The sequence below is a fragment of the Protomyctophum parallelum genome, assembly GCF_964188405.1.
Source record: "Protomyctophum parallelum genome assembly, chromosome: 9".
In the NCBI taxonomy this organism is placed as follows: Eukaryota; Metazoa; Chordata; class Actinopteri; order Myctophiformes; family Myctophidae; genus Protomyctophum; species Protomyctophum parallelum.
The window spans coordinates 46,897,253-46,903,910 of record NC_139706.1 but is presented as its reverse complement, the minus strand read 5'-3'; the positions used below and the strand labels follow the sequence as shown (position 1 = coordinate 46,903,910).

Genomic DNA, 6,658 nt, shown 5'->3' with positions numbered 1-6,658 from the left:
AGAGCTATGTTACTCTCGACTTCCGCCGCTCGCATGAATGCAGACCAGCCTCTCGTCTTTGGGGTAAATAAAAAGAACGTTTTTGCTACTCACCAAAACAAAGGCGGGTTGTGTCATTAGAAAGCCTACTTTCCTTAGTGGACGCACTCTGAGCCCCCCCACCACACGTAACTGTACTTTTTGGTCAAAAAGGGATTTTGTTTCCACCGGGGAAAAAAATACTTTTAGTCACTCCGCTGCGCCCTCTACTGATATTTCCCAGAGAACTGCCTCATAGAGAATATTTTTCCTCCGGTGAAAAAGAATCCCTTTCTGGCCAAAAAGTAGTAACATAGCTCTAAATGAAAGGCATTAGAGCTATGGACCAGAGCATTAGAGCTATGGACCAGAGCATTAGAGCTATGGACCAGAGCATTAGAGCTATGGACCAGAGCATTAGAGCTATGGACCAGAGCATTAGAGCTATGGACCAGAGCATTAGAGCTATGGACCAGAGCATTAGAGCTATGGACCAGAGCATTAGAGCTATGGACCAGAGCATTAGAGCTATGGACCAGAGCATTAGAGCTATGGACCAGAGCATTAGAGCTATGGATCAGAGCATTAGAGCTATGGACCAGAGCATTAGAGCTATGGACCAGAGCATTAGAGCTATGGACCAGAGCATTAGAGCTATGGACCAGAGCTAGCTATAGCTACTATTCTGCCAACGGCGGTGCAGTCAGTCACACAGAGGTATTCTACAACTTGTCATCTGAACTGTAGACAGGTGGCTACAGTATGTGTTGGTTATCATATCCTGTGTCCTGTTTACACGCACACACGCTCACTCACTCTCACACACACACACACACACATGCACACACGCGTGCACACACTCACTCTCACAGTACCAGACAGTGGCCTTGTGGTTAGAGTGTCCGCCCTGAAACTGGGAGGTCGGGGGTTGGATCCCCGGCCGGGTCATACCAAAGACTGTAAAAATGGGACCCGATGCCTCCCTGCTTGACACTCAGCATCAAAGGGTTGGATTGGTGGGGGTCAAATCTACTAATTAAATTATGATTCCCGAGCGCGACACGGCTGCAGCTCACCGCTCCATGAGATGGGTCAAATGCGGAGAACAAATTTCACTGCGGTAACGTGTGTGACAAATCGAATGACTTGACACACACACACACACTCACACACTCACACACACACTTTTCTGTGTTAATGTAAAAAGTGTGCAAAAATAGTGGTCTTCACAAACCTGCGTGCTTGGAATCTGGACTTGGAACACACCAAGTCAGAATACATGGAAGATTCATATTTAGGGTGTGACTGAGAGGAAATACATGTCTGTCCCGACCGGTGCATGTGTGTGTGTGTGTGTGTGTGTGTGTGTGTGTGTGTGTGTGTGTGTGTGTGTGTGTGTGTGTGTGTGTGTGTGTGTGACCCTAGGCAGTGCGGGCAAGAGCTTTAAGTATTTACAGGGAATAGAACCTCACCCAAATGCTTTAACCCATTTTGGGCGGGAACCCGTTTTGGTGTTAGCATTGTGCTATAGTTTAGCTATTGAAAAATAGCAGATCTACAAGCTCATAGCGCGCCACCGAGCGGCGCGCTACGAGCTTGTAGGTCTGCTATTTTTGAAAAATCGAAGAACGACTGACACAGAAACATAGCTTTTTCAGAAAACTGTCAGGATGTAGAAGACATTTTAGAATCTGATCTCAGGCCCAAATGCTTTCAAATGAGGACAAGCTGGCCATGCAGCTCCGTGCGCCGGTTCAGAGCAACTCTTGACCCTCTTGTTTTGACTGAGGTGTGGCAGACAGAAGCACATAACAGCTGCATGGAGGGACTGAGTCCTGAGTCTGGAGGAACAGACGCAGAGATCAAAATAGGGTGCATTTTGCATCCACAAAACGCAGTTTATAGTTAAGGGACGCAATAAAACAACGACCTCTGCATCCACGGGATGCACTACTGTACTACTGTACTGTTTCTGTATTGTCTCCACCAGGCCGAAGGCACGGGGAGAGAGTATGTTTTGCACTCCGTCCGTCCGTCCGTCTGTGAACAGCTAATCTCCGGCATCGTTAACTCGGTCGATGCCAAATTTTGCACACACACTCCCTGGATGCCAACGATGAACCTCTGCCCCAAATTTTCCAGAACGGCCTGTTATAGCGCCACCCGGAGGGCGCTTCGTGCAAAACACGTTTTTGGACAGTACACCTACAGATTTTGTCCAAACATCACGCTAATTGGTACACAGTCTCTCTAGAGCCATTCAACGAAACTGGTCTTTCAGATTTCTCAGACAGATTTCTCAGATCCTGATTGGCTAAGATTGGCTTCCAAAGTTCGCAGGAGTGCTCGGTTTCAAACAAAATGCGGCAAATCATGAACACATTGCGTGATTTCCGTGAAATTGTGCACGCACATTCCCACTAGGCCGAGGAAGAAATGCCACTTGAACATTTTCAACTCGGCCTCATGGTGGCGCTATAAATGGCCGATTAGTGTTTTTACCTCTAACTGCACGGATCTGTGTAAAACTTTGTATGCACACTCCCTAGAGGCCAAGGAAAAACCTTTGCATGGAAATGTTGGCGTCTAATCTTTTCAGGAGTAGCCCGCTTTGTACCCGTTTTGTACAAATCGCCACAACTACTCAACGCCGCGTCCGATTGTGGTGAAACTGTGCATGCATATTCCCACTAGGCTGAGGAAGAAATGCCACTTGACAGTTTTCTAATCAGCCTCATGGTGGCGCTAAAACAGGCCAAGCCGCCTCAAACACACACACACACACACACACACACACACACACACACACACACACACACACACACACACACACACACACACACACACATGTTTGCTAAACATCACACACATTCCTATCCTCCTGGTGGAGACCAGTGTCCAGAAGGACACTTTTTCTAGTATTCAGGTCTGTTCTTTATGCAATTCATAATCTGTCTATCTTTTATTGATAGGTTACTTTGATCAATATGCAAAGTAACTCAATAAATCAATCAATCAACTGGCAACTAGCCTGAGCTAACGCTAGACATTTCTGGCCTAGATGGGAGGGTCGCGGCTCAGAAAAACGCGCACCCTGATTGGATCTCATTGATCTGTCCGTCACCCCCGGCCCCTCCTCTCCCCCCTAGTGCAGCGCTACGTCACATCATTTGGAGCGACGCCCACCCAGAAGGGTTGACTCCCACTTTTAGACCAGAGCGGCCAATGCGTTCCTCCAGGCTTTCAATTTTTGCACCAACAAAGTGAAAGCCTGGTACCGAGGCTAACTGGCAACTAAAGTGGAGTTAAAAGTAGATTTGCCTCTGCAGGTAGGCTACAAGTGGAGTAGAAGTTTAATGTATCAATAGAAATGTACACTCCTGAGTGTGAGTTTTGCAGAAGGTCAGATTGCCAACACACACAAATATTAGAGAATATACTGTAAATGTACAATGTTTTTGTTTAGTTGAATCTTTTTTTTTTTTTTTAAGATATTTTTTTGTGGCTTACGCCTTTATTGATTTTTTAAGGGATAGAAAGTAGGCTGACAGGAAACGGGAGAGAGATGGGGGGATGACATGCGGTAAAGGCCGTGTCGGGTCCGGGAGTCGAACCCGCGGCACACCGCGACTGGATCACCAGTCCGGTGCCCAGACCGTTACGCTACGGCCTGGGCCTTAGTTGAATCTTATAGAAACACTGAATCATGTTTAAGGTATTTGTGGAAAGTATATCTTTTTCAAGACTCATTTGTAGAAAAAGAACATTGAATGTCAAATAGTTTAGTCCCCGATTATAATACGACCCCGTTTTTTAGGATATTTATATTGGAAAAAAACATAGCGGTAGTCTTACATTCAGGCCAATAGAGCGTCGCAGTCCCGCCCCCTACCAGGGCCCAGGATATGATTCTCCGTTCATTTTCCTCATAGACATTTAAAAAAAGTATTTATTCAAAGACGTTTACACCGCGGACAAAGCCAACTCTTGTCGTGACAAATCATGACAACAAACACATTTTTTGGGGCTGAACAAATAATTAGAAAGAAGAAAAAAACAGCAGGTTACAACACTTTTTTTTGTTGTTTTTCTTCTTTGTAATTATTTGTTTGGTCCAAAATATAGTGTTTGTTGTCATGAGTTGTCACAACTCGAGTTGGCTTTGTCCACGGTGTAAACGTATTTAAATAAATAACTTTTGAAATGTCTATGGGAAAAATGCATTGATTGATGATTGATAAGAGCGCCCCTCACTTCACACGAGTGTGATTTCTTTTAGATGTAAATGCTGGCTTGAAACCTCTCAAACAACTCATCATCTTTAAAGGACCACTTCACCACTTTTCAACCTTCAAGTCTTCCAGTGACATCATCGATGGGGAATACAAGCTAATAGAAACTGCAGGCTTTCTAGTCCTGAAAAGTTGCAATGCGAAAATGGAAGTCGTCATTCTCACGATAGTAAAAATCATTTTTGTAAAAAAAATATTGTCTGCCTAATGATGATGTCACTGGAAGACGGTTTCTAAACTGCCCACAGCCCTCCTATGAGACACAGACTGAGTAGGAAAACATCATGCCATTTTATCATGATTATTAGTGAGGACCTACTATATGAAGATAGGTTGAAAAGTGGTGAAGTCGTCCTTTAAAGCAATGTACACAATTTAAGGAAATACGAGTCAATCAATAAATAGTGAATAAATACATAAGCTTAAGCAACAAAATATAGTTTATTGTTTTATCAAGGTGGTACTGAACAGATCAGTGCAATTTTGTAGCAACAACTATAGGAATATATTCAGGATAGGTAGCCTATAAAGGACCTTCTGTATTAAAAAAACTGTACTATACTGTACTTCAGAACAGTGTGAATGTACATTGTGGTGCGTGATTAAAATGTGTACATTTGCGTTTTGTTTTTTTATATAATTAATGAATTAAAAATGAATCAGTAAAAATCCCTGCCCTAAATAAAGAGATATTTTTTGGGGGTGAACTATCCCTTTAAGATCTTTCAACCTGCTCTGCTAGCTGAACATCTGAACAACATTATTCATGCATATTCATACATTTAAAACATATTCATGAATATTCATACACTAAACACATATTACTCCTCAAAAAGATCAAAAATAGCATATGTACAATCTCGGAACACGCTCTCTGAGCTTAGAGCGGCTTTTTATAGGGACTCAAGTAGTTCAACATGTTCCCAACCTGTGGGTCAGGATCCCCTGGGTCCTACCGTCCACAGATTAATTAATGAATGAATTCTATTTGTATAGCACCTTTCCAAACATATAGTTACAACGTGCTTTACAGACAGGTTATAAAACAGTAATCATAAAAACATCAAAACAACAAAGCATCAAAACATCAGAGACAATAAAACATGAAGAAAATAACAGGTCAATAAGACAATTTAAAAACAATATTAGGAAAAAAAACTTGGCATACAGATGTGTTTTTAAAAGCGTTTTAAAAGAAGGCACTGATTCTGCTAATCTAAGGGCCAAGGCCAGGGAGTTCCAGAGCCGCAGATGACAGCAAATTGAAAAATACCAATAAAATAATTATAAAAAAGCACTTACTGCATCAAAACTAATGCAACAAACTATACTATAGATAGGAGCCAAAAGGAAGCACGCACATCTCCAGATATTCTACAGGTGCTGAACAAGAAATATACGTACAATGAAAAGGAAGGGTTGTCTGTACAGTTTTGTGGACAACCCTTCCTTTTCTACAAACTATACTATAACATAAGAAAGAGGCAACACTTGTGAAAATCACTGATGTACAAGCTCACTTGTATAGCAGATATAGACAGCTTGAATATCTTCTATTTTTGAACGCTTGAATCTAAAATGACACATGCTTTCATGGTGTTAATGCGTTAAAGTGGTTATGGCTACAACAGTTTGTACTCAGTGGTCTAAAGTAATTGAGACTTTCACTTAACCCATTCTGACCTGAGATCAGATTCTAAAAAGGTATTTTACATCCTGACAGTTTTCTGATAAAGCCATGTTTCTATGTCAGTCGTTCTTCGATTTTTCAAAATAGCAGACTTACAAGCTCGTAGTGCGCCACTCGGTGGCGCGCTATGAGCTTGTAGATCTGCTATTTTTCAATAGCTAAAGCATAATGTTATGCTTTAGCTATTGGAAAATAGCAGATGCTTACACCAAAAGGGGTTCCCGCCCAAAATGGGTTGAGTACAATGTTGCTGTATTTGTACTTTATTGAGTATTTCCAATTAAAATACTATAATTATTTCTACTCCACTACGTCTCAGATCCTAATATTGTACTTTTACTCCACTACATTCTTTTGAAAACTTTAGTTACTTTGTACATTTGTATTATTATTACAGTAACAAGTAACTTCAGCCCAATATACATTTGATCTACTAGCTAACATTACTGTGAGTCTGACGCATTGAGAGCTTGTAGATCTGCTATTTTCAAATGGTTTTTTGACATTTGAAAACTTGAAATGATAGACATTCTACATAATGAGTACTTTTACTTTTGGTACTTTAAGTAAATCTTAATGCCAGAACTTTTGTACTTTTACTCAAGTGCATTTTTACTTGCAACAGAGTATTTTAATTCTGCAGTATTGATACTTTTAC

The 6,658-nt window shown here is 41.6% G+C and overlaps 1 protein-coding gene across 1 annotated transcript in view; it reads left to right on the top strand.

Annotated features, from left to right (window-relative positions):
* The window catches only part of vps53 (VPS53 subunit of GARP complex), a 117,165-nt gene that overhangs the window by 32,350 nt on the left and 78,157 nt on the right, over window positions 1-6,658 (top strand).